Below are 24,531 nucleotides of genomic sequence, written 5' to 3' on the forward strand. Positions count from 1 at the left end.
TGTAGTGTGGACAGGGCCTTAGTTTATCACTAAGAGCGGTCAATTAGAAATGAGGATATTTCAGAGGGCTTGGTCAGTGATACACATCAAAACTCCCACTTAAAGCTGCAACTTTCGAATATTAAAATAGTCGAATATTGTATCGATTACTTGAAGAATCGATCTACTGTGTTATTGAATATTTTAATCACTTTATACTCACCGTTTTATAAACACTTTACATAATGTAATAAAATACAGACTCAGGTTTTTTTTTTTGTTTTTTTTTACCAGAATAGGAATTATTTATAGAAAAATATACAGAAGTAAAATCTGTTTAATTTTGTATCTGTTGTTGCATATATAATACAGTGCCGTGAAAAAGTATTTGCCCACTGTCTGATTTTCTTGCACATTTTTCACATTGAACTTGGTCAGATCTTTTTGTTGGTTGTAGTAGTATATAGAGGGAGACTGAGAAAAAATGACACTAAAGTTTGGTGCTTCTTTCATTTGTTTAGTGTGCAAGGTAATCAAACATGCAATCTTCAGGTATGAAAAAGTTATTGCCCCCTGTCACAAAGACGGCTGTAGTGGGTGATGTCAGACCAGAACCAGGAACCAACAAACAAACAACAGAGAGGTGGAGTTTGGTGAAGCTGAGTGATTGTTTTCGCTCAGCATTTAATAATTAAACAGGGAAAACAATAAAAGGTTGCAAAGACAAACAAAACACAGGACTCGGCACTGGCAGCCGAAACAAAGAGACAAACAAAAACGAACTACACAGACAAACACAGTTTTACTATTATTATTATATACGTTCACTATTATTACCTCCGTCTCCAATCCCATTCTCCACTCACTGAACACACAACCCCGAGTGAGTGGAAACATGTTGCTTTTATGCAGCTGTAACGTGACTCGATTGTTAATCAATCATTCAGTTGGAGTTGCGCTACAACTGCACGTGAATAAATAAAGTTCAATTCCCTGTGCTCACATATTATTACTTTTTACTTGCACGTGAAGTCCTGTGCAATCCTTGTGCCTAAATAAAAAGGTATATTTTAAACCACTCGTGTTACACAGACCCATTTATATCCCCTGTACCAATGATTATACACCAACATTAACACACTACCATTAGAGTGAAGTTGTCAGCACACAGGTTCTAGAGGCACATCATGCCACGATCAAAAGAAATTCCTGAAGACCTCCGGCAAAAAACTTGTTGATGCCTATCAGTCTAGAAAGGGTTACAAAGCCATTTCTAAGGCTCTAGGGCTCCACCAAACCACAGTCAGAGCCATATTGTCCAAATGGAGAAGGCTTCTGAGAGTAGTGAATCTTTCCAGGAGTGGCTGTCCTGCCAAAATCTCTCCAAGAGCAAGGCGTAAAATCGTCCAGGAAGTCACAAAGAACCCTAGAACAACATCCAGGGATCTGCAGGCCTCTCTCACCTCGGCTAAGGCCAGTGTTCATGACTCCACCATCAGAAAGACACTGGACAAAAATGGGATTCATGGCAGAGTAGCAAGGTGGAAACCACTGCTCACTAAGAAGAACATGAATGCTTGTCTCAAGTTTGCCAAAAAGCACCTGGATGATCCTCAAGAGTTCTGGAACAATATTCTATGGACATATGAGTCAAAAGTGGAACTTTTTGGCCAACATGGGCCCCCTTATGTCTGGCGAAAACCAAACACTGCATTGCACAGTAGGAACCTCATGCATCTGGACCTGGACGACTTGCCATATTGAAGGAACCATGAATTCTGCTCTGTATCAAAGAATTCTACAGGAGAATGTCAAGCCATCCATCCGTGAGCTGAAGCTGAAGTGCAGCTGGGTCATGCAGCAAGACAACGATCCAAAACAAACATGCAAGTCTACATCAGAATGGCTGAAGAACAAGAAATTTTAAGTTTTGGAATGGCTTAGTCAAAGTCCAGACCTAAACCCCATTGAGATGTTGAGACAGGACCTGAAACGAGCTGTTTATGATCGAAAACCCACAAATGTCATTAAGTTGAAGAAGTTCTGCATGAAGGAGTGGGCCAAAATTCCTAAAGTTATTACTGCTAAAGGGGCCTGTGGCAGGCTGGCGAGTGGATAGAGGCCCAGAGACAGACTGCAGTTCAAAAAAATAACTATTTTATTATAAATAAACACAAAATGAAAGGGCACAAGGGCCAAAACAAAACAATTTAAACACAAAGAAAGACAAAAAGCAAAATTTACAAAAATAACAGTTTCCAGGCTGGGCAATGCCTTCACTGGATTCAAGTTTTCCAAACAACCAAAAAAAAACAACCTGCTTCCTCAGCTCCCTCTCTCCAAATGAGAAGCAGAGGCCTCCTTTTATATCAGGTGGCTGGGCGCTGATTGATCGTTAATCAACCTAATCAACTAATCAACCCCAGCCACCTGAACATAATAAACCCAGGCAGGTAGGGGAAGTTAACCCCATCCCTGCCAATTTAAAGGGCAGAGCTTTGCTCTGCCACAGGGCCGTAAGCAGTTATTGAGTCTAAGGAGGCAATTTCTTTTTCACCAGGGGGTTTGGGGTTATTTGTTCACTCAGGGTCCCTTTTATCTAATATTAGATTTTGGTTGAAGATCTGATAACATTCAGTGTCAGAAATATGCAAAAATGCAGAAAATCAGACAGGGGCAAATACTTTTTCATGGCACTGTGTGTGTGTGTGTGTGTGTGTGTGTGTGTGTGTGTGTGTGTGTGTGTATGTATATTATATATATATATATATATATATATATATATATATATACAACCACAAAGCTTAGTCTAAAACACCATGTAGCTGTATATATTTTTTCCAAACAAATTGGATTACATTATGTAACACAATTTTTGTTCCTGGGTAGTAATTGTTATTTCCTAATTGCTTATGCCTCAAAAGTATAGCAAATGGCTATTATTCCCCACAAACTTTGCTTTTGTGACCAGGACAGTGATATTTCAAAATATCAGTATTTCCAATGGGAAAACGGGCAAATGTGTGTCTTTTCGTTCACATAAAGTCAGAAAAAAACAACATATGAATCCAAATTAACATGTATTTATACTAAAGTAATACAAAAATGACTACAAAAGATTTAGAAGTGAGTAGTTTTTCGAGATTAACGATTAAAGTATAATCCCGACATAGTTTAGAAGCTTCATCTTAGAAGCCTATTAAGAAAATGAAAAAACAAAAACAAAACGAAAAACATAATCTGCTATTACACAATTTCTTACAAGTACCCCCTAGAGATCTCTGGCGTACCCCTGGGGGTACGCGTACCACAGTTTGGGAACCACTAGTGTAGACAATACTAGAATGCTCAGAATAGAAGCTATTTATTGCTAAATGTAGTGAAGTAAAATAAAATTTTATTTGAATCTTCAACTCTAAATCGCTGTTTAAAAGACTCAGCATGTCCACATGGCTTGGACTCAAGCTAGCTCTCTTCCAAGATACAATTGTTCCTGCAGAAGAAAAAAAGTTGTTCAGATGGTGCTGAGGTTTCCGGTATGCTCGGATAAACTTTTCCGAGTTTAATGTAGATAAGCGTGCTTCATTAAACTCCCTCCATTGCAGAGGGTCAGAATTCTTTAGAGCAGGCTTTTCTCCAAAGTACTGGATGATTTAATTATGTTTATCTTGGTAGATCTGATCATCATTATCATGTATCTAGCATGCTATTTGCTTTCTTGGCAGGAGGTGAGCAATCAGCTGCAGAACCTTTAAGTTTTTCAGGTGTAGAAAGGACATTGCTAGCACAGTTGGCATCTTGTAGGTTTTTCAGATCACTGGTATTCATGACAACTGATTGTACTGTTAGTGTCTGCAGGGTGGTCTGAACATGGATGACCTCTTCACCAATGTAGGTAGTGCTGACACAGTAACATATTTTCCACCAGTCATGAAGACAGTGGCACATGGAAAAAGCTCCAGTGCACTTTTCAATTCTTCCAACATGCTCCACTGTTCAGGCTGCAGGTCAATGTATCTTCTACCCAGACAAAACTGCAGTCACAGGCCATCTCTGCTTCAGCAGAGTCTCAATCATGTAGAAGCTGCTGTTCCACCTTGTGCTCATATCTTGAATTAACTTATGCTCAGGGGTTCCCATTTGCTGCTGCTTTACCTTAAGTTTACTACTGGCCAATTCATTTTTTTCTGAAATGCTCTACCACTGATCTTGTTGCTCCTATAATTCGGTTTACTGGAGGTTGTGGCCTGTGCCCAGCCATGATTTTCTTCAGCGATTTTGGCAGTATCATGGAGCTGAATAAAATCATATTAAATCCTGTTTAAAACTTTTAGAATGTACTCTGATAGTGCATACTTCCTGTTATTACACATGCACCGCAACAGCACGCAGTGGTCTGTGCTGCGCATATTGCGTACTCGTAAGCCTATTTTTTGCTGTTTGAACTTGATCTTGCTTTCAATTACTGTAATTTAGGCAATATTAACATGGCCAGCGCTAAACTGTCATCAATTTCACTTAAGGATGAACTGTACATTATTGGTGAAATCTTAAAGGACAAAAGCAGTCAGAATTATACCGAGCAACAAAAGAAACTTATCACTATTATAACATGTTTATCTTTCGAAAAATAAATAAGGTATATAAATGATGGACATTGAAGAAATGTTTTTGGTTTCTTTTTAATTACTCGATCATTCATCCTTGACCATGACAGGCTTGAGTGACTATGACTGACGCATATGCACTTGATCACCTAATTAGTGAGGCAGTTGACTGGACACTGGATATGGAGTGATTTCAGCTGTTGAATTACAAGCTTGAATGAAAGCAATAAAGAAAATCACAGAAAAATAAACAATAAGCCACGTCTTTCAAGAGACCAGCACCTTCGTGCAATCGGCATGTTGGAGGCTGAACTAGGGCAGCGTACTCACCATCTTGGGTGCTCATAACTAGGAATTTCAAATCTGGCAAGACGGTATAACCAGACACACTCTATCAGTGACAGGCCACGAACTGGGAGACCAACAGTCACAATACCTGTCCAAGATCGACAGATTATTTTGCAGCATCTTCGTGATGTCAATTGTTAATCAGCACAATAAAATGAGTGTCATTTTTCAATTACATCTAGTGAATGTTATCCAAATATAAGTGACAAGTTTATTTTGATGCTCAAATATAAGTGATATGTTTCTTTTGATGCTCAGTATATGTTGTCAAAGAGCTCAAGTTTAAAAAGCAGCAGTCACTGAAGCAGTCATCTAAGGCCCTGCCCACATCAGAGCAAATAAAATAAATTTACCTGAACCCTAGCCCAACAGTGTTAGAGCGTCCAGATTGCCGTAGTGAAACTGTGTTAGTTTAACCCAGCTGTTGCTGAAAAACACTTTGCTGGATGACTAGAAACCAGTGTAATGTATACACGTTCTCTCTTTTTTTCTCCCCTTGTAAATTAAGTTGTTTATTTTCATTGAACACATGCGCAGACAAGAGGAGCTACGAGAAAGTGTGCCTAAGTAATCAAAAGGGGAATAATTCATATGGGTTAAAAAAATGTCCACGACATAGTAAATAAATTAGATGAGCATTTGCACAAAGGGAAGCTCTGTGGCAGATAAGAATTTTTTTATTTAAAGTCAAAATAAAGATCTTTAACTTGCTAATATGTGATGGGATCTAAGAATTTAAAAAGTGTTTTGGACACATTAAGTTTTGTGTACTACAGTACATTTGCATATCTGACTGTAATAATGGAATATGACAAGTATAAATCCTCCTGTATTTTAATTCAGGCTTGTCTTTTCTTTATTCTCATCTCATGTAACCAGGAGGATTATGGCAACGCACTACCTCAAAGCACTGGGGGATATCAGAGGATACTGTGCAACCAGACTCCAACATGGTTCACAATTAAACCAGTTTATCTAACCCAGTTATGCCGAAAATCGTGTTCGAGGTTTCAAACTTGGTTGTTCAACTCAGTTATGAACTGAGTTTAGTGTGGATGCAAATCGATGTAAACACTTTTAAAACAGGTTTTGAACCCTTAACAGGACGTCAACAATTTATCTCCCTGGGTGGGTTTAGATCCGAGGTTGGGCCAGTAATTTCTGGTGTCCCGCAAGGCTCTATTCTTGGCCCTCTGTTTTTTAGTATTTATATGTTTCCCCTCAGACACATTTTAAGGTCTTATGGCATACACTATCATTTTTACGCAGACAATACTCAAATCTGTATTAATTCTAAACATAATATTAATGTTGCTGTCCCAACCTTAACTGCCTGTATCTCCGATATAAAAAGTTAGATGTCGCAAAATTTCATACACCCTAACTGTGACAAGACTGAAGTAATGCTGTTAGGTACTCCCCGCCAGCTAAGTAAAACCAGTACTTTAAACCTGAACCATGATTAAGTTCAGATCTAAGATGAAAAATCTGGGTGTGATTTTTGATCCTGGGTTAACTTCTGAATTGTATGTGCTGAATACTGTCAAGGTTTCTTTTTTTCACCTTAGAAATATTGCCAGACTGCATCCCATGCTTTCTCTACCTTCAGCTGAAAAACTGGTTCATGCTTTTGTTTTCTCCAGGATCAATTACTGTAATGCCCTGCCTAACACCATGTCTACTAGCATCCTCTCTAAAATTCAATTTGTTCAAAATTCTGCAGCCAGAATTTTGTCTTGATCCCAATCAAGAGATCACATCACTCCTGTTTTGGAGGCCTTGCACTGGTTGCCTATCAGGTTTAGAATTGATTTTAAAATTTTATTGCTGACATATATGGGCTAGCTCCGACTTATCTGTCAGATCTTTTATCTTTTTACACTCCCACTCGCAACCTCCGCTCTGCCGATCTCAGACTGCTGTGTGTCCCGCCTGCTAGCCTACGCTCTATGGGCGACAGGGCCTTTTGTTGCTATGCCCCCAAATTATGGAACTCTATTCCACTAGAGATCAGGGGCTCAGCTTCTCTGAGTGTTTTTAAAGTTAAATTAAAAGACTTTTTTAGAAAGTGTTTTTATGGTTTTTATGATGGTTTTATCTCCTTGTGTTTCTTTTATGCGTAATCTGTTTATTTATTGCAGTACTATTAATTGTGAAGCGCTCTGAGATGACTGCTTTTAAGGGCACTATACAAAATAAAGTTTTTATTATTATTATTATTATTATTATTATTATTATTATTATTATTATTATTATTATTATTATTATTATTATCTTGATTTTAAAACCTTAATGTGGCCAGGGTCTAAATGTCTTCTTAAAATAGCGTACAGGCAATGATTACTGTACTGTACCTGAACTGACAGTTTGCATGGTGGTAATGTTTATTAATTGTATATTATTATTATTATTATTATTATTATTATTATTATTATTATTATTATTATTATTATTATTATATTATCAGTAATAGAATTGCTGTATTAAATAAAGAATGTTACATACTGTCTAGTAATGTACACCACTAGTTACATGTTACATTGTTTATATTGTTTCTTCTGTAATAAATCTTTATACTACATACATTGTATATGTACATTAATCAATTAGTACTGTAGTAGATTTTGATTTTTGTGCTGATTTGGCGGGTATGTGCATGTATCTGGTTTTTACATACCTCGGTTATAACACACTGTTTTTACGGTCCCAAGGCAGTATGTTGTAACAGAGTTTCAAATACTGTGTGAGATGTAGCATACAGCACTGTGCCCAGATACAACAAATACTGTGTGAGACAACATGCAGCACTGTGCCCAGATACAACAAATACTGTGTGAGACAACATGCAGCACTGTGCCCAGATACAACAAATACTGTGTGAGACAACATGCAACACTGTGCCCTGATACAACAAATACTGTGTGAGACAACATGCAGCACTGTGCCCTGATACAACAAATACAAAGTATAAAGAGAGAAGACAGTTAATATAATTCAAGACAAATGACAGCATATCCAATACATATATTATACAACAATGTCTTCATAAAAACAAGCTTACAGGCGGTACATTAATAATAATAGCGGTAAGTTTGTTCAAATTGTTTTCCAAATACTACCTCCCAAATCTGATACAAATTAAATTATATGTGTTTGTCATAAAATACTGTAGTTCACCATTGTAAAATATGTACTGATAAAGTTCATTCCTGGTTCTCTTTCAATTCAAAAATAGCCATCAACTGCTGCCATTTCAGCTGCTGATCAGTATTGAGCGTAACCTATTTGTTGTTCTACAACATTCTGATTATTAATAAATAAAAAATAAATTCAGTGTTTGTACCCTCCGTTTCCTTAATTGTGCAAGGGAAGCCAGCAGCTCTCCCTTCCCCAGGTTTATCTGACTGAAAACCTAATTAAGTTCGCTGAGCGGAGGCTGCAATTCACCGGGCTTGGTTGAATTTGCGCCTGCCTTTAGCTCTCATATTCGGTGTGCCATCTGCCACTGCCCCTTAAGCACTCAGCTGAGTCGCTTATTTGAGCGTTCTCGCTCTTTTCAGGTTGCTGACTCTGAGTCTGTCTCGCTTACTGTTATTATTATTACTTTGAGAGCTTATTGTTATTACCTGTATATTTTATTACTTGTACTAACATTTGTTTTTCTTTCTTTCAGAGAGAAACATGAGGTGTGTGTGTGTGTGTGTTGGCCCTGGGCCAGACGGAACACTACAGCAGCAATCTTTTTAGATCATAGCCTGCTAGACACTCTCGGCCCTCATGGACCAGATTGGTTGATTTATGGAGGTGGTTTAGGCCATCTCAGACTATGAAGAGGACATCCTCTCTCTGCAGGCATCTGGTGATGACAAGCTTGTGCAGGAGGGACGAGCTGCAACAGGAACTGGAGGTATCTCCAGGGCCAGCGTTTGAGGCTTTGGTTGAGTGAGCAGCTCAACGTCTATGGGTGGAATGGCCCAGAGACAAGGAGCCCCAGGCCTCCTGGTTCTCCTTGGTTAAGCCAGTACAGATCAGGATACTGCCCTCTTTCCCCAACTTTGTCAGGTAGATCCAGTCTTCCTGGTCCAACCCAGCGTCAGCACCTAGCATGGTGGCTGGAGCTCGGGTTTTTACTTCCATGCAAGGAGCAGAGGGTGCCGGCTTGGCAGCCTTGCCCCCCGTTGGACTCCGCCATTGCGGCCTTCGTACAGGCACTGGACATTGTCGTAACAGACAGTGTCGGACAACAGAGACGCACCTTAAGAAGGTGTATGCCTCTGCTCCCAAGCTGCCCAGCTTTCCAATGTGTCGAGCATGCTCTTTGTCGATCAGGCCATCCTTATTAAGGAGCTCCCTGATATGGTCATGATAAGAGCTGAACCAGGTCTCTGAGGCAGTCACCAGACTGGCTCAACTCATGGCCAGAGCGAATGGTCGATGCCTTGCTGGCGCTGGTGGTCACCAGACAGCAACTCTGGCTTTCCCAGTCTAGAGTTCAGGAGCAGGACAAGTCCTCTCTGCTGGATGCCCCTATCACTCCTGGCCATACATTTGGCCCCGCAGTGAAGGAGATGCTTCAGAGGACTCTGAAGACCAGAGAGGCATCAAGGCAGTATGCCCAGCTGCTTCCATGGAAGCCTGCCTTGCATGCTAGGGCTTCCTCCCTATGGGGGAGACAGCCTCCGCCCAGGCCCGCTCGTGCTCCTAAGGCACGCCCGGCAGCACCTGCCCCACATCGCAGTCAACCTGCAAAGAGGGGCAACAGGCACACTGGGGAGAGGGCGGCAATCGCCAGCGACCCAAGGGACCCACGACTGCACCCCGCGCGCTGCCTAAGGCACTGAATGGCCGCAGTAGCCTTCAACCCGTCTCCCAGTTACTATACTGGCAAACCAGCACCAAAGACAGTTGGGTGCTCAAGACTATGCAAGCTGGTTACAGCCTTCAGTTCCAGTTAAAACCACCTCCCTTTTGGGGGGTGATAGTAACTGCAGTGAAGGATTCAAAATACTTCCTAGTGACCAAGAAGGATGACGGGTTCCGCCCTATCTTGGATCTAAGACTTCTGAACAAACACCTTCGGGTGTTACGTTTCAAGATGCTCACGAACCTCCATATTGTCCAGGCCATTCGGCCGGGTGATTGGTTTACCACTGTGGACCTGAAGGATGTACTTTCAGGCCCGCGCACTGGAAATATCTTCACTTCGCATTTCAGGGCAGGTTCTACAAGTACTGCGTAGTCCCCTTCAGCTTGTCCCTTGCTCCTCGCACCTTTTCCAAGTGCATGGACGCCATTCTGGCCCCCATGTGGGTTCAGGGAGTTCGACTGATGAATTATCTAGACGACTGGCTCGCCTGCGCTCAGTCATAGGAGTAAGCCCTGGCACATACAGCATTGGTCACAGACCACCTCCAGCGGCTCCGTCTCAGGATGAACCTGCAAAAGTGCTGCCTCACGCCAAGCCGGCAATCTGATTTTCTGGGCCTCCACCTAGACTCTGTGACTATGAAGGCCACATTAACAACTCACAGAGTTACCGCAATAGAGTACCTCTTCTTATTCAGGTTGAGAGAGACAGTAAGCATGGTGCTGTGTCAGTGCATGCTGGGATTGATGGCTGCTGCCTCGCAGGCCCTTCCTTTGGGCCTTCTCCACCAAAGACCTTTCCATGCCTTGTTCAACTCGTTTGTGCTTCACCTGCAACAAGGCTGCTGGAGAACACTGCGCTGGTGGAGGACCCCTCCAACCTTCGTCAGGGGACAACCATGGGTCCCATCTTCCAAGGCGGGAAGTAATCACCACAGACTCCTCCACCCACGGCTTAGGCGTAGTCTGGAACGGTGTGGGGACTCTGGAAGTGTGGACAGGGCCTTGGACCTCAGCCCACATCAATGTCCTGGAACTCAGGGCAGTAGATCTCGCCCTACAGCGCTTTCTTCCGGTGGTCCGGAGCAAACACTTGCTGGTGTGATCAGACAACACTACGGTCGTAGCATATATCAACCACTAGGGCGGCCTGAGATCTCCGAGCCTTCACCGCATGGCGGTTCTGCTGTTACTGTAGTCGCAACCCCAGCTGGCTTCTCTTTGAGCAGTCCACTTACCGGGCCGACTCATCCACTCAGCGGATCTCCTCTCCAGAGGAGGTCCCCTGGCCTCGGAATGGCGTCTCCACCCCATGGCGGTGGAACGCATCTGGGAGTGGTTCGGCAGAGCAGACTTAGATCTCTTCACCTTGTGGGAGTCTACACACTGCCCTCTTTGGTTCTCGATGAGAGACCTCGACAGTCCCTTTGGAATCGACACCCTAGCCCACGAGTGGCTGGCTTGTCTTCTATATGCCTTCCCACCGATACCACTACTCCCCGCCTTCCTAGAGAAGGTCAGGGTAGTGAAAGTTACAGTGCTTCTGGTAGCCGAGGCAGAACCCCTGTGGACGGATCTCCTCTCTCAGGCCCAGGGTGATCTGTGGCACCCAAACCCCCAGTTGATGCAACTATGTGTCTGACCCCTGAACGGGACCATCTGTCAGCTCTAGGGCTGTGTAACAAAGTGCCCGCCCCTGTGTATATTATCTGTTATGTGTTGCGTGTGGTGTGTTTAAATGTTGGTGTATAGACATTGGTACACGGGATATAAACGGGTCTGTGTAACACGAGTGTTTAAAAATGTATATGTGTATTTAGGCACGAGGATTGCACAGCACTTCACGTGCAAGTAAAATGTAGTAATATGTGAGTATGGGGAATTGCACTTTATTAATTCACGTGCTGGGATTCAAGTGAATAATTAATTGGTAATTGAATCCCAGCACAATAGTATCTACAGATGCACGTTGTCACATACTGGGGGTTGGGTGTTCGGTGAGCGGAGAACGGGATTGGAGACGGAGGAAATAAGTATAGTAGTAATAATAATAATAATAATAATAACAACAGAAAGTATCTGCTCACCGTGTTTGTCAGTGTCAGTCCATGCACCGTTTTGTTAAGTTTAGTCTGTTTTTTGTTTGTCTATTTATTTATTTGGGAAAAGCAGGAAAGAGGATAAAGAGGTTAGGGACAGGGAGGAGGAGTGCCGCCTAAGGGCCAGACATCCCCGGCGATGTAACCAGTCCTTGCCGGGGTGCCTCCTCTGCAACCAGGACCATCTCTTTGCCAATTGTCCCTTCCGCTGCCCCTACCAGGAGGGAGAGGAGGAACTGCCACAGAAGAGGAAGGCAGAGGACCCACCACTGTCTCCAGAGCCGCACCAGTCTCCTGCAAGCGAGGGAGAGCCGCACCAGTCCCCTGTAACAAGGGGAGACTACATGCCGCTCCCACCTCCACCACCAGGAGACTACACGCCGCTCCCACCTCCACGGGCAGGAGCAGAACAGCAGGAGCTGCCTCTGCCTCCGCCACCTCCACCGGCAGGCGCAGAGCAGCAGGAGCTGCCTCTGCCTCCGCCACCTCCACCGGCAGGCGCAGAGCAGCAGGAGCTGCCTCTGCCTCCGCCACCTCCACCGGCAGGCGCAGAGCAGCAGGAGCTGCCTCTGCCTCCGCCACCTCCACCGGCAGGAGCAGAGCAGCAGGAGCTGCCTCTGCCTCCGCCACCTCCACCGGCAGGAGCAGAGCAGCAGGAGCTGCCTCTGCCTCCTCCACCAGCAGAGGGTGAATGCCTGCTGGATCCCCGTCCCCCAGCAGAGGGTGAATGCCTGCTGGGTCCCTGTCCACCAGCAGAGGGTGAATGCCTGCTGGGTCCCTGTCCACCAGCAGAGGGTGAATGCCTGCTGGGTCCCTGTCCACCAGCAGAGGGTGAATGCCTGCTGGGTCCCTGTCCACCAGCAGAGGGTGAATGCCTGCTGGTATCACTTCCCCCACCAGCAGAGGGTGAATGCCTGCTGGTATCACTTCCCCCACCAGCAGAGGGTGAATGCCTGCTGGTATCACTTCCCCCACCATCACGAGGAGAGGAGCTGGAGCTTCCTCTGCCTGCACCAGAAGGGCCAGGACTAGATGCTGGCGGTCCTCAGCAGCCCTTGCATAGGCTGCTGAGGGAAGCACGGGGAAGAACCTCCCGGCTGCAGTGGCCGAAAAGAGGGCCAACACCCGCACCCCAGCTTGTCCTGACTGCCAGCCTCGCTTCGCCCAAGGATGCCAGCCTCGCTTCGCCCAAGGATGCCAGCCTCGCTTCGCCCAAGGATGCCAGCCTCGCTTCGCCCAAGGATGCCAGCCTCGCTTCGCCCAAGGATGCCTCTGCATCGCCTGGGGTTGCCCGCCGCTCTGCATCGCCTGGGGTTGCCCGCCGCTCTGCATCGCCTGGGGTTGCCCGCCGCTCTGCATCGCCTGGGGTTGCCCGCCGCTCCGCATCACAGCCGGAAGTACTGTGGCCGGAACCCCACGAAGGGGAGCTGCCGGCCACGAAGAAGGGGGAGGAGGTCTGGAGACCGCCAACCCCAGCAGCAGTTTCGCTGCCGGAGAAGGGGGAGGAGGTCTGGAGACCGCCAACCCCAGCAGCAGTTTCGCCGCCGGAGATCGTGGGGGAGGTCCGGAGACCTGCTCCCTCTGCAGTTTCTTCCCTGCAGGAAGAACGGTGGTTGAAGCCCCACCAAGGGGAGCTGCCGGCGCCGAAGAAGGGGGAAGGTCAGGAGACCACACCCCAAGCAGCCTTTCCGCTGCTAGGACTACCCTGGCAGGAGAATGCTACCTCGCTGACAACATTACGACCTGTGGGCCCCTGGAAGCCAAGGACTTTGGGCGGGACTTTTGGGCTTTTAAGGGGGGAGGTGGCCATTGAGGCCATGTGTGCTTTGCACAGGAGGGGGTATATGTAACAAAGTGCCTGCCCCTGTGTATATTATCTGTTATGTGTTGCGTGTGGTGTGTTTAATGTTGGTGTATAGACATTGGTACACGGGATATAAACGGGTCTGTGTAACACGAGTGTTTAAAAATGTATATGTGTATTTAGGCACGAGGATTGCACAGCACTTCACGTGCAAGTAAAATGTAGTAATATGTGAGCACGGGGAATTGCACTTTATTAATTCACGTGCTGGGATTCAAGTGAATAATTAATTGGTAATTGAATCCCAGCACAATAGTATATACAGATGCACGTTGTCACATACTGGGGGTTGGGTGTTCGGTGAGCGGAGAACGGGATTGGGGACGGAGGAAATAAGTATAGTAGTAGTAATAATAATAATAATAATAATAATAATAATAACAACAGAAAGTATCTGCTCACCGTGTTTGTCAGTGTCTGTCCGTGCACCGTTTTGTTAAGTTTAGTCTGTTTTTTGTTTGTCTATTTATTTTGGCGTAGAGTGCCGTGTCCTGTGTTTTCGTGTTTGTTTAAACCTTTTATTTTGTAATAAACCGGCGCCAACAGGCATCTTCATCATTTCATTTCACATCATCGTCTTTGTATATTTCATTCCTTCCTGGTTCTGACGCCGCCCACTTGGCCGTCTTTGTGACAGGCTGTCATCGGCAGTTATTGCCACTATTCAGAGTGCGAGGTCACACTACGCGTATAAGTGGCAGTTATTCAGGACTGGTGTCTGGCCCAGTTACCTGCGCCATGGCGTTATCTTACAGTTTCTACAGAAACTATTAGATGACAATATGTACCTGGCAGACATATCTGCTTGTCACACGTGCATAGATGGGTTAACCATTTCCTGGTGTCTCAATTTCTTAAGGGTTCGAGGAGGCTGCGTCCTCCCAGGACATCTAGCCCCTCCTCGTGGCGCCTTGATGTGGTGCTGGAAGCCCTTACAAAAGCACCATTTCAACCACTCCACACTGTGGATCTGAAGCTCATGTCCTTAAAGACTACATTTTTGCTGGCTATTGCTTCAGCAAAACGGGTGAGTGAGCTGCATGCACTTTCAGTGCACCCTTCTTGCACTTACTTAGCTGGAGATGGGTCTAGAGTCTCCATGCAACCAATCTCAACATTTTTGCCAAAGTAATATTCCAGTTCTCGGTGAACCAATCTGTGGAGTTGATGGTATTCCATCCTCCTCCCTTCTCTTCTCTGGAGGACCAACGGTTCACATGCTCTGCCTGGCGTGGGCATTGAGGTGCTATATTGACCATACAAGGGGTGTCAGACACACTGAACCGTTGTTTGTTTGCTATGGTTTTAGGACACTGGGTCAGACATTGTCTAAACAGCGCCTGTCCCATTGGATAGTGGATGCCATTGCTCTGGCTTATGAATCTGCTGGCCTTTCCCCTCCGGGACAATTGAAGGCACATTCTACCAGGGGTATGGAGATGTCCTGGGCCCTCTTTTGAGGTGTCCCATTGTCTGAAATTTGTGCTGCGGCTAGTTGGGCTACGCCACACACTTTCACGAGGTTCTACAGACTGAATGTGCTGGATTCCTCTGCTCCACTTTTTGGAACTTCGGTCTTGGACTCTATTACACCAGTAGAAGAGACCACTTAGTGTTAGTCTGGATTAGACTGCTGTACTCTCAGAGTACGCTCTCCAGCGTTACCCATGTGGTAAGAGTATCCTGGTAAGATATCATACTGTTAAAGACCCTCTGTTCATAGAACAGTGTTAGGACATATGTCTTTCAAACCACACGCTGAGGCGCTGTTGCGTGTATTTTTTACATGTAGACCGATCCTGTCCTACTGCCGCATGGTCTCCTTTGCAACTGCTTTGGTACACAGAACCCATTAGTTGATGACTATTCGAATTGAAAGAGATGCAACCCTGGTTCTCTGAAAGAGAAAATAGCCATCAAGCAGCGAGGTCGCTTCAGTAGCCCTTGAGGCCTGAAGGAAAAGAGGCTGGGGTTCCTACACTCTGAATAGTCATTCAGCACTTGAGGGGCGGGGCGCCTACGTCAGAGCTATGGCGGCCTAAAGGCAGCTTTTATATTAAGCTCAGCATAATCCTGTCACCTGACGGTGATACCCATTAGTTGATGGCTATTTTCTCTTTCAGAGAACTGGGGTTACGTTTTCCAAACAGTTATGTACCATTGTGAAGGCTTTTTTGAGCATGTCTCAACCAATCAGGGCTCTGCTGGGCGTGTTACAATCCTTTTTTTAAAATTATTTTTAGAGGTATCTACTTTTTTCCTGATCCACCAATTTCTTGAGACACCAATAAGTTCTATTCGAATTCTCTACTCCACTTCCTGGTTTTTATGCTATCATCAATTAGTACAGGAGCAACTGGTAGGGCCGGAGAACAAGCGGCTTGCTACTACTAGTACTAAAAATAAAACATGTGCGCTAGCTAATACAAATTCTGTTTGACTCTATAGTTTGTTTAAAAGCAAAGTGCCTTCTCTTCCCCTATTGGTATATCGCCATTTTTTTAAAGACTTCGTTATTATTTAAGCTTTTTTACCCCATATTACAGGTTATGCTTTGCTTCATAAGCCGCTAAAAAAAACAGTAAACAGAAGCAATATTTATTTTTATATTTTAAAAATGGGTTTTCATACATATACAGAAATATCAAAATAAATTATACATCTGCACTCTTAAATTTTGACAAAAACAGAAATAAAACTAGTAATATAAGTAGTAAAACTAGTAATAAGTAATATGTTCCTCTGAATCATTTCTGCCACTGAACACATGGGTGTAAATCTATCCAAACAGAAAGGGCATTGTGTAGAGATGGTGGTACCCTGCCCCCTGGATGGACTGCCTTGATGGTAGGTGGAAACCAGAAGGTGACCATATTAGGGGGAGCACGTGGTTGCACGTACCTGGAACGACTCCATTCCAATCACCTGCGGAACGGCCCTCTATTGGAGAAACCATGGCGATGAGTTGATTGCAGGGAGGAGGTCATGGGTACAAAGGGGAAGCAACTACGTTAGTATGCTGCTTTGCGATGAAAAGACGTAATCTGACGGCCGGAGCCTGTAGTTTGTTGTTTTGTGTTACGTGTCTTCTCCTGTGTTGCAGAGGAGAATTGATTGCCCCGGAGCTGTCGCTACCAAGCCAGCAATCACCCCAGAGCACTTCACTGCACAACACCACATCTTGCACCACAGTCCCAGGAATGGAGCAAGCACTATTTTGTGCACGGAGGACGCGGGGCCGACCATCAGACTATTGTTTAATAATTATTATTTTTGGGTCTGCAAGCCACCGTTTACCCCCCAGTACCATTGCTGGTAAAGGGGTGGATTATTTTTGTTATTTATTATTAAAATACACCAACTGTTTTTGGGAGAAATATTGCGTGGACATTACTTTCATTCACTGCACCACTTAAACCTTACAGCACCACCCCTTTCCATTAAAAACACAGTTTTGATGCAGCTGAGGAATGTCTCTCATTGTATCTCTCATTGATTCCTTCTGAATACTTTGAACCCACCCAAACTACTGAGTGACAGCCCATTCCTACATTTCTATTGGAGACTCCGCTTGGGAGATTTAAAACAAGATTACAATCAGGAATTGAGGCTTGTTTGCAGGCTGTATTACAGTTAAGATAAGATTGCAAATTGTGCTGACATGTAAAAGAATGCCTACACTCAAAACCCCAGAAAGAATAGAGCCGTGATCATAAGGATTTAGTTGTGGAAGATAGCAAAGCAAAGAAGGTACAACTTAACCCTTTGAGGTCCTATGTCAGACCAGGTCCAACATTACAATTTTCTCTTTTCAGTCTGCTGTCGCACCCTGTTCGACATCATCAAAAAGATCTCTAGTCATTTTTTCTCTGGAAAAAAAAAGAGAAAACCCTTCAATGGCCGATAGGAGCCGAACGAAGGGCATATCTCATAGCCCCATGCACTACAGAGATAACACGAACATAAACAAAGGAGATAGCTGCTTCTGATCTAGAGCTCAAAGAACATCATGGACATTTGCAGAGCTTTTTGAGATGTTATAGTAATAAAATAATGACTTGGATCACATTATTGAGGAGTTTGGTGATAAAACGAGTGATCAGGAGAGGATTTATCAGTACGCACATCTATGTGAAAAGTACAGCAAACAAGAGGTAGGGCTTGGCTGGAGATACAGTACTGAGTGTGCTTTTGTGATTCAGTGCCTTTTAAACTTGTGGAGCTGTAAATAACCATATCGTCAATATACGCTGCCACATATTCACAATGACCTGCAAGGCAGTGGGTGCACCATGTAGCCCAAACGGAATGGTTGTGAAATGGAACAGCTCTTCAGGAGTTGAAAATGTGGTTTTCTCTCTAGAACCGTTGGTCAAGGAGATCTGCCAGTATCCCTTTGTCAGGTCCAGAATGGAGATAAACTCTGCCTTCCCCAGTCTATGCCTACTCCCGAGGCATGGGGTAGGCATCGAACTTGGCATTAGCATTTACCTTTTGGAAATCAATGCAAAGTGGTTGGTGCAGTCCTTTTTGGCTACTATCACAATTGGACTGCACCACTCACTCCTTGAAGGCTCAATCACCCCATACCTCTTTGCAAACGCCACCTCGTCAACTTTCTGGGATCCTGTATGGTCTCTCTTAAGAACATAAGAACATAAGAAAGTTTACAAATGAGAGGAAGCCATTCGGCCCGTCTTGCTCGTTTGGTTGTTAGTAGCTTATTGATACCAGAATCTCATCAAGCAGCTTCTTGAAGGATCCCAGGGTGTCAGCTTCAATAACATTACAGGGGAGTTGATTCAGACCCTCACAATTCTCTGTGTAAAAAAGTGCCTCCTATTTTCTGTTCTGAATGCCCCTTTGTCTAATCTCCATTTGTGACCCCTGGTCCTTGTTTCTTTTTTCATGTCAAAAAAGTCCCTTGGGTCGACATTGTCAATACCTTTCAGAATTTTGAATGCTTGAATTAGGTCGCCACATAGTCTTCTTTGTTCAAGACTGAACAGATTCAATTCTTTTAGCCTGTCTGCATATGACATGCCTTTTAAGCCTGGAATAATTCTGGTCGCTCTTCTTTGCACTCTTTCTAGAGCAGCAATATCTTTTTTATAGCGAGGTGACCAGAACTGCACACAATATTCAAGATGAGGTCTTACTAGTGCATTGTACAGCTTTAACATTACTTCCCTTGATTTAAATTCAACACTTTTCACAATGTATCCGAGCATCTTGTTAGCCTTTTTTATAGCTTCCCCACATTGTCTAGATGAAGACATTTCTGAGTCAACAAAAACTCCTAGGTCTTTTTCATAGATTCTTTCTCCAATTTCAGTATCTCCCATATGATATTTATAATGTACATTTTTATTTCCTGCATGCAGTACCTTACACTTTTCTTTATTAAATGTCATTTGCCATGTGTCTGCCCAGTTCTGAATCTTGTCTAGATCATTTTGAATGACCTTTGCTGCTGCAACAGTGTTTGCCACTCCTCCTATTTTTGTGTCATCTGCAAATTTAACAAGTTTGCTTACTATACCAGAATCTAAATCATTAATGTAGATTAGGAATAGCATAGGACCTAATACTGATCCCTGTGGTACTCCATAAGAACATAAGAACATAAGAAAGTTTACAAACGAGAGGAGGCCATTCGGCCCATCTTGCTCGTTTGGTTGTTAGTAGCTTATTGATCCCAAAATCTCATCAAGCAGCTTCTTGAAGGATCCCAGGGTGTCAGCTTCAACAACATTACTGGGGAGTTGATTCCAGACCCTCACAATTCTCTGTGTAAAAAAGTGTCTCCTATTTTCTGTTCTGAATGCCCCTTTTTCTAAACTCCATTTGTGACCCCTGGTCCTTGTTTCTTTTTTCAGGCTGAAAAAGTCCCTTGCGTCGACACTGTCAATACCTTTTAGAATTTTGAATGCTTGAATTAGGTCGCCACGTAGTCTTCTTTGTTCAAGACTGAACAGATTCAATTCTTTTAGCCTGTCTGCATATGACATGCCTTTTAAGCCCGGAATAATTCTGGTCGCTCTTCTTTGCACTCTTTCTAGAGCAGCAATATCTTTTTTATAGCGAGGTGACCAGAACTGCACACAATATTCAAGATGAGGTCTTACAAGTGCATTGTACAGTTTTAACATTACTTCCCTTGATTTAAATTCAACACTTTTCACAATGTATCCGAGCATCTTGTTAGCCTTTTTTATAGCTTCCCCACATTGCCTAGATGAAGACATTTCTGAGTCAACAAAAACTCCTAGGTCTTTTTCATAGATTCCTTCTCCAATTTCAATATCTCCCATATGATATTTATAATGTACATTTTTATTTCCTGCGTGCAGTACCTTACACTTTTCTCTATTAAATGTCATTTGCCATGTGTCTGCCCAGTTCTGAATCTTGTCTAGATCATTTTGAATGACCTTTGCTGCTGCAACAGTGTTTGCCACTCCTCCTACTTTTGTGTCGTCTGCAAATTTAACAAGTTTGCTTACTATACCAGAATCTAAATCATTAATAGCAGAGGACCTAATACTGATCCCTGTGGTACACCGCTGGTTACCACACTCCATTCTGAGGTTTTTCCTCTAATCAGTACTTTCTGTTTTCTACATGTTAACCACTCCCTAATCCATGTACATGTGTTTCCTTGAATCCCAACTGCGTTCAGTTTGAGAATTAATCTTTTGTGCGGGACTTTGTCAAAAGCTTTCTGGAAATCTAAATAAACCATGTCATATGCTTTGCAATTCCCCCATTCGATGTTGCATCCTGTCGGTACCACCCCCCCTGTGGTACTCCACTGGTTACCACACTCCATTCTGAGGTTTTTCCTCTAATCAGTACTTTCTGTTTTCTACATGTTAACCACTCCCTAATCCATGTACATGCGTTTCCTTGAATCCCAACTGCGTTCAGTTTGAGAATTAATCTTTTGTGCGGGACTTTGTCAAAAGCTTTCTGGAAATCTAAATAAACCATGTCATATGCTTTGCAATTATCCATTATCGATGTTGCATCCTCAAAAAAATCAAGCAAGTTAGTTAGACACGATCTCCCTTTCCTAAAACCATGTTGACTGTCTCCCAGGATACTGTTACCATGTAGGTAATTTTCCATTTTGGATCTTATTACAGTTTCCATAAGTTTGCATATAATAGAAGTCAGGCTTACTGGTCTGTAGTTACCTGGTTCAGTTTTGTTTCCCTTTTTGTGGATTGGTATTACGTTTGCAATTTTCCAGTCTGTCGGTACCACCCCTGTGTCAAGAGACTGCTGCATGATCTTGATTAGCAGTTTGTAAATAACTTCTTCCATTTCTTTGAGTACTATTGGGAGGATCTCATCCAGCCCAGGGGATTCGTTTATTTTAAGAGCTCCTAGTCCCTTTAACACTTCTGCCTCGGTTATGCTAAAGTTATTTAAAGCTGGATAGGACCTGGATGACATGTGGGGCATGTTGTCCGTATCTTCCTTTGTAAAAACTTGTGAAAAGTAATCATTTAACATATTTGCTATTTATTTTTCTTCATCTAAGATTTTGCCATTCGTATCTCTTAAACATTTAATCTCCTCTTTGAATGTTCTCTTGCTGTTGTAATATCGGAAAAACATCTTGCACCGTGACACCTGGGGGAGAGATAATGGCATATTCAATAAGATTAATTCTGCCGGGCACATAAAAAAAAAAAAAAAAAAAAAAAATTGAACTCTCCAATTAACTTACGCAGCTCTCATTGCTGATCTGGAAGTAACTGTTCCCCCATCGATTTGTCTTTAGTGCTAGAGGTCTCTACACTGGGGCCTAAATCAACCTCTACTTTGTCTGTGGCAATAAATAGGGCATCCCTTACCTGCCAGGGCTTTAATAAATTTAGATGATAAATTTCTCATTTATTTTGGTGATTGAGCTGTCTAATTTCACGATTCACCTTCCCTATAGCCCAACTCACCTCATATGGCCTCTGCCTATATATTTATGCCATATGCAGCACATCATTTCGATGACAACAAGGGAAGAAGAAGCACTACTTGTCTCCTGGTCGAAAGGTTTAATTCTTGCATTTTGATTGTAATGCTGCTGTTGCCAGTGCTGAACTGATTTGAGATTGTCCAGGGCCAAACGATCGACAAATCCAGACAATCTCTCAGTAGGAGCACATGCTGCACTACATTTTTGAACAAGCCTTTAAGCTTTTCCCAGCCCAACAGATCGAGGATGCTGCGAGGCTGTTGGCCGTACAAGAGCTCAAAGGGGGAAAACCCTGTCGAACTCTGTGGCACCTCTCTCACTGCAAAAAGGAGGTTGGGAAGAAGCGATGCCCAATGTTTTTGCTCTTGGTTCACAAATCATCTCAGAATCTGCTTTAGGCTCTGATTAAAACATTCTGCCAAACCATCCATCTGTGAATGATAAACAGATGTCCTGATAGGATGTAATTTTAAGTATTTTGTAAACTTGCTGTAACATGTTAGAGAGAAAGTTAGTTCCATGATCAGTCAAGATCTCTACTTTAGCCATAATCTGCACTAGCTCTTTGGCAATTGCAGCTGCACCAGTGGACCTCAATGGAACTGCTTTCGGGTATCACGTTGCATAACTACCACCATAATATATGCGTATACCAGGAAACAGAAGGTAGGAAAGGGCCCACTATGTCCATTGCAATGCGCTCAAAGGGAGGAAGTAATTGGCATTGGGACCAAAGGGCCACCTTGTCTCCATGGATACAAGAGATAGCCACCTGACTTTGTGGCTGCCACGACACACCTCCCAAGAAAGCTGTCTGAATTAAGGTTTACTCATGCCCTGTGTCCATTAATGCGTGGGTTTTCAAATTCCCTAAAACCACATCAACAATACAAGTCCCCTTCCTACCATTTTCCACTTGCTTACCTGCTTCTGATGCCCAATTGCAAGCTGCCACGTCACACTCCATCGCAGATGGCCATGGCCAGGCTTGGTGTCCCAGCTGGTGGCATCTAAAACAGGTAGGGGGAAAAGAGGGATGATATGGCAATGGGGCAGGGGATACAACTCTACCACAGCTGGTGTTCAACCTTGGCCTCCATGGCTTTTGGGGCCATGATCCTGGGTCCTGCTGGTGCACTCGGCGATATCACCAGCCCAACCCTCTCGATCAGCGCTGTGTATGTTCCTCTCTGTCTTTCTTAGACCTCCTGTCTGCTGTTCCATGCCTCCAGTAGTGCCGCTAGTGATATGTTATCCATCCCTTCTTATTTGACACCATGTGTGGCAAAGTGGTTAACAGTGTGCAGGAATGCAGCAGTGATCAATTAACAGACAGACAATGATAATCCAGGTGCAGTGACATTTTATTTGTTAATCCTATGGTCTGATGACAGAAATACAGCAAACAATAACAATGCTAACAGGCAATACAGTGGCATGCATTGCTCTGTTGTTAATTCCCGGGTTGGTCCCTGTGGCAGGATGACAGAGTGTTGAGGCTCAGAGACAGATTAAAGTCAAAATTAAAGTTCTTTTATTAAACAAAAATATTCAAATAAACAGGCACAAGGGCCAACAGAAAAGAGGTTCAAAAATAAATAATCAAAATGAACTTACAAAAACAGTCCCGGTTCTTCCTTTAATTTAAACACCGAACTCTTCCAACAAAAAAAAAAAAAAAAAAAAAAAAAAAAAAAAAACTTTCAAACAAAAGACCACACCGAAACAGAAAAACACACTACTACTCTGCACTCACCACACACTGCTACTCACTACTACTAACTACGCACTCACACTGCCAGCCAGGGCCTCTCCCCTTGCTTTTATCCCCTGTGGCTGGAGCCCAATTAATCAATAATTATTCAATTAGGGCTCCAGCCACATTCTCACATGTTTTTCTGGGAGGGAGAAATTTAACCACCTCCCTGCCAGTTCCAAGCATGTTCATATAGACGGGGAGTTCCCCGTCACAGTCCCGTAATAATAATAGCCCTATTCTTAAACACCTACACATAACACAAAACACAAACACAAGTCCACAGTGAGTGTGATAGTGCTCGTGGTGTAAATACAGTTATTCGTGAACAAAGTGCAGTGTTGTCCGGGTATAGTTCTGACCTGTGGCGATAGCGCTGGATCGTGTTAGTCGTCTAATAACAATAAAAAAATAGTTTTCAGACATGACAAACAAAACACTCACAATTACAATACAGGTCTTCCAGTTTAGTGTTTAACCAGAATAAGAAACAGATCACTTCGCTACTCTCCCTTTTGTACCGTCAATCATGACCCCTAGGTTAACTTGTGCAACTGCTCCTCCAATCCACGGCTGGCACGTCGTTTCCCTTCCGGGTGATGATTTAGTGTATTTTAGCTCAGCCCCCTTTCTAGATGACTCACTTCTGTGTAACCCTGGGAATGAAATGTCTGGCCATCCAGTCCAGGGCACACTGTTCCCTTTACACAGCACCCTCACAGGTTAGGAGGGAGATTTATCAACAAGAATCATTCTGTCTCTGTCACATGCACCAATATCACGATTCTCGCAGATGTCCCTGAATGGATCCCTAGAGGCACGTTGCAGCACTTTGTGCCCCATCATGTCAAGACAGTAATCAGGGCAAAAAGTGACCCAACATGGTTTTACATACAGGTCTGAATCAAGTGTCCAGACAGTGTACATTATACTTCTTTAAGATCTAATACTGGCAAATGCTGATCTCCCCACTTAGCTTGTTTAGCCACATCTTTGCTTTTGGGTACATGTTCATGTTTGAGGTCTAT

Source organism: Polyodon spathula, chromosome 24 (genome assembly GCF_017654505.1).
Source record: "Polyodon spathula isolate WHYD16114869_AA chromosome 24, ASM1765450v1, whole genome shotgun sequence".
Classification (NCBI taxonomy): domain Eukaryota; kingdom Metazoa; phylum Chordata; class Actinopteri; order Acipenseriformes; family Polyodontidae; genus Polyodon; species Polyodon spathula.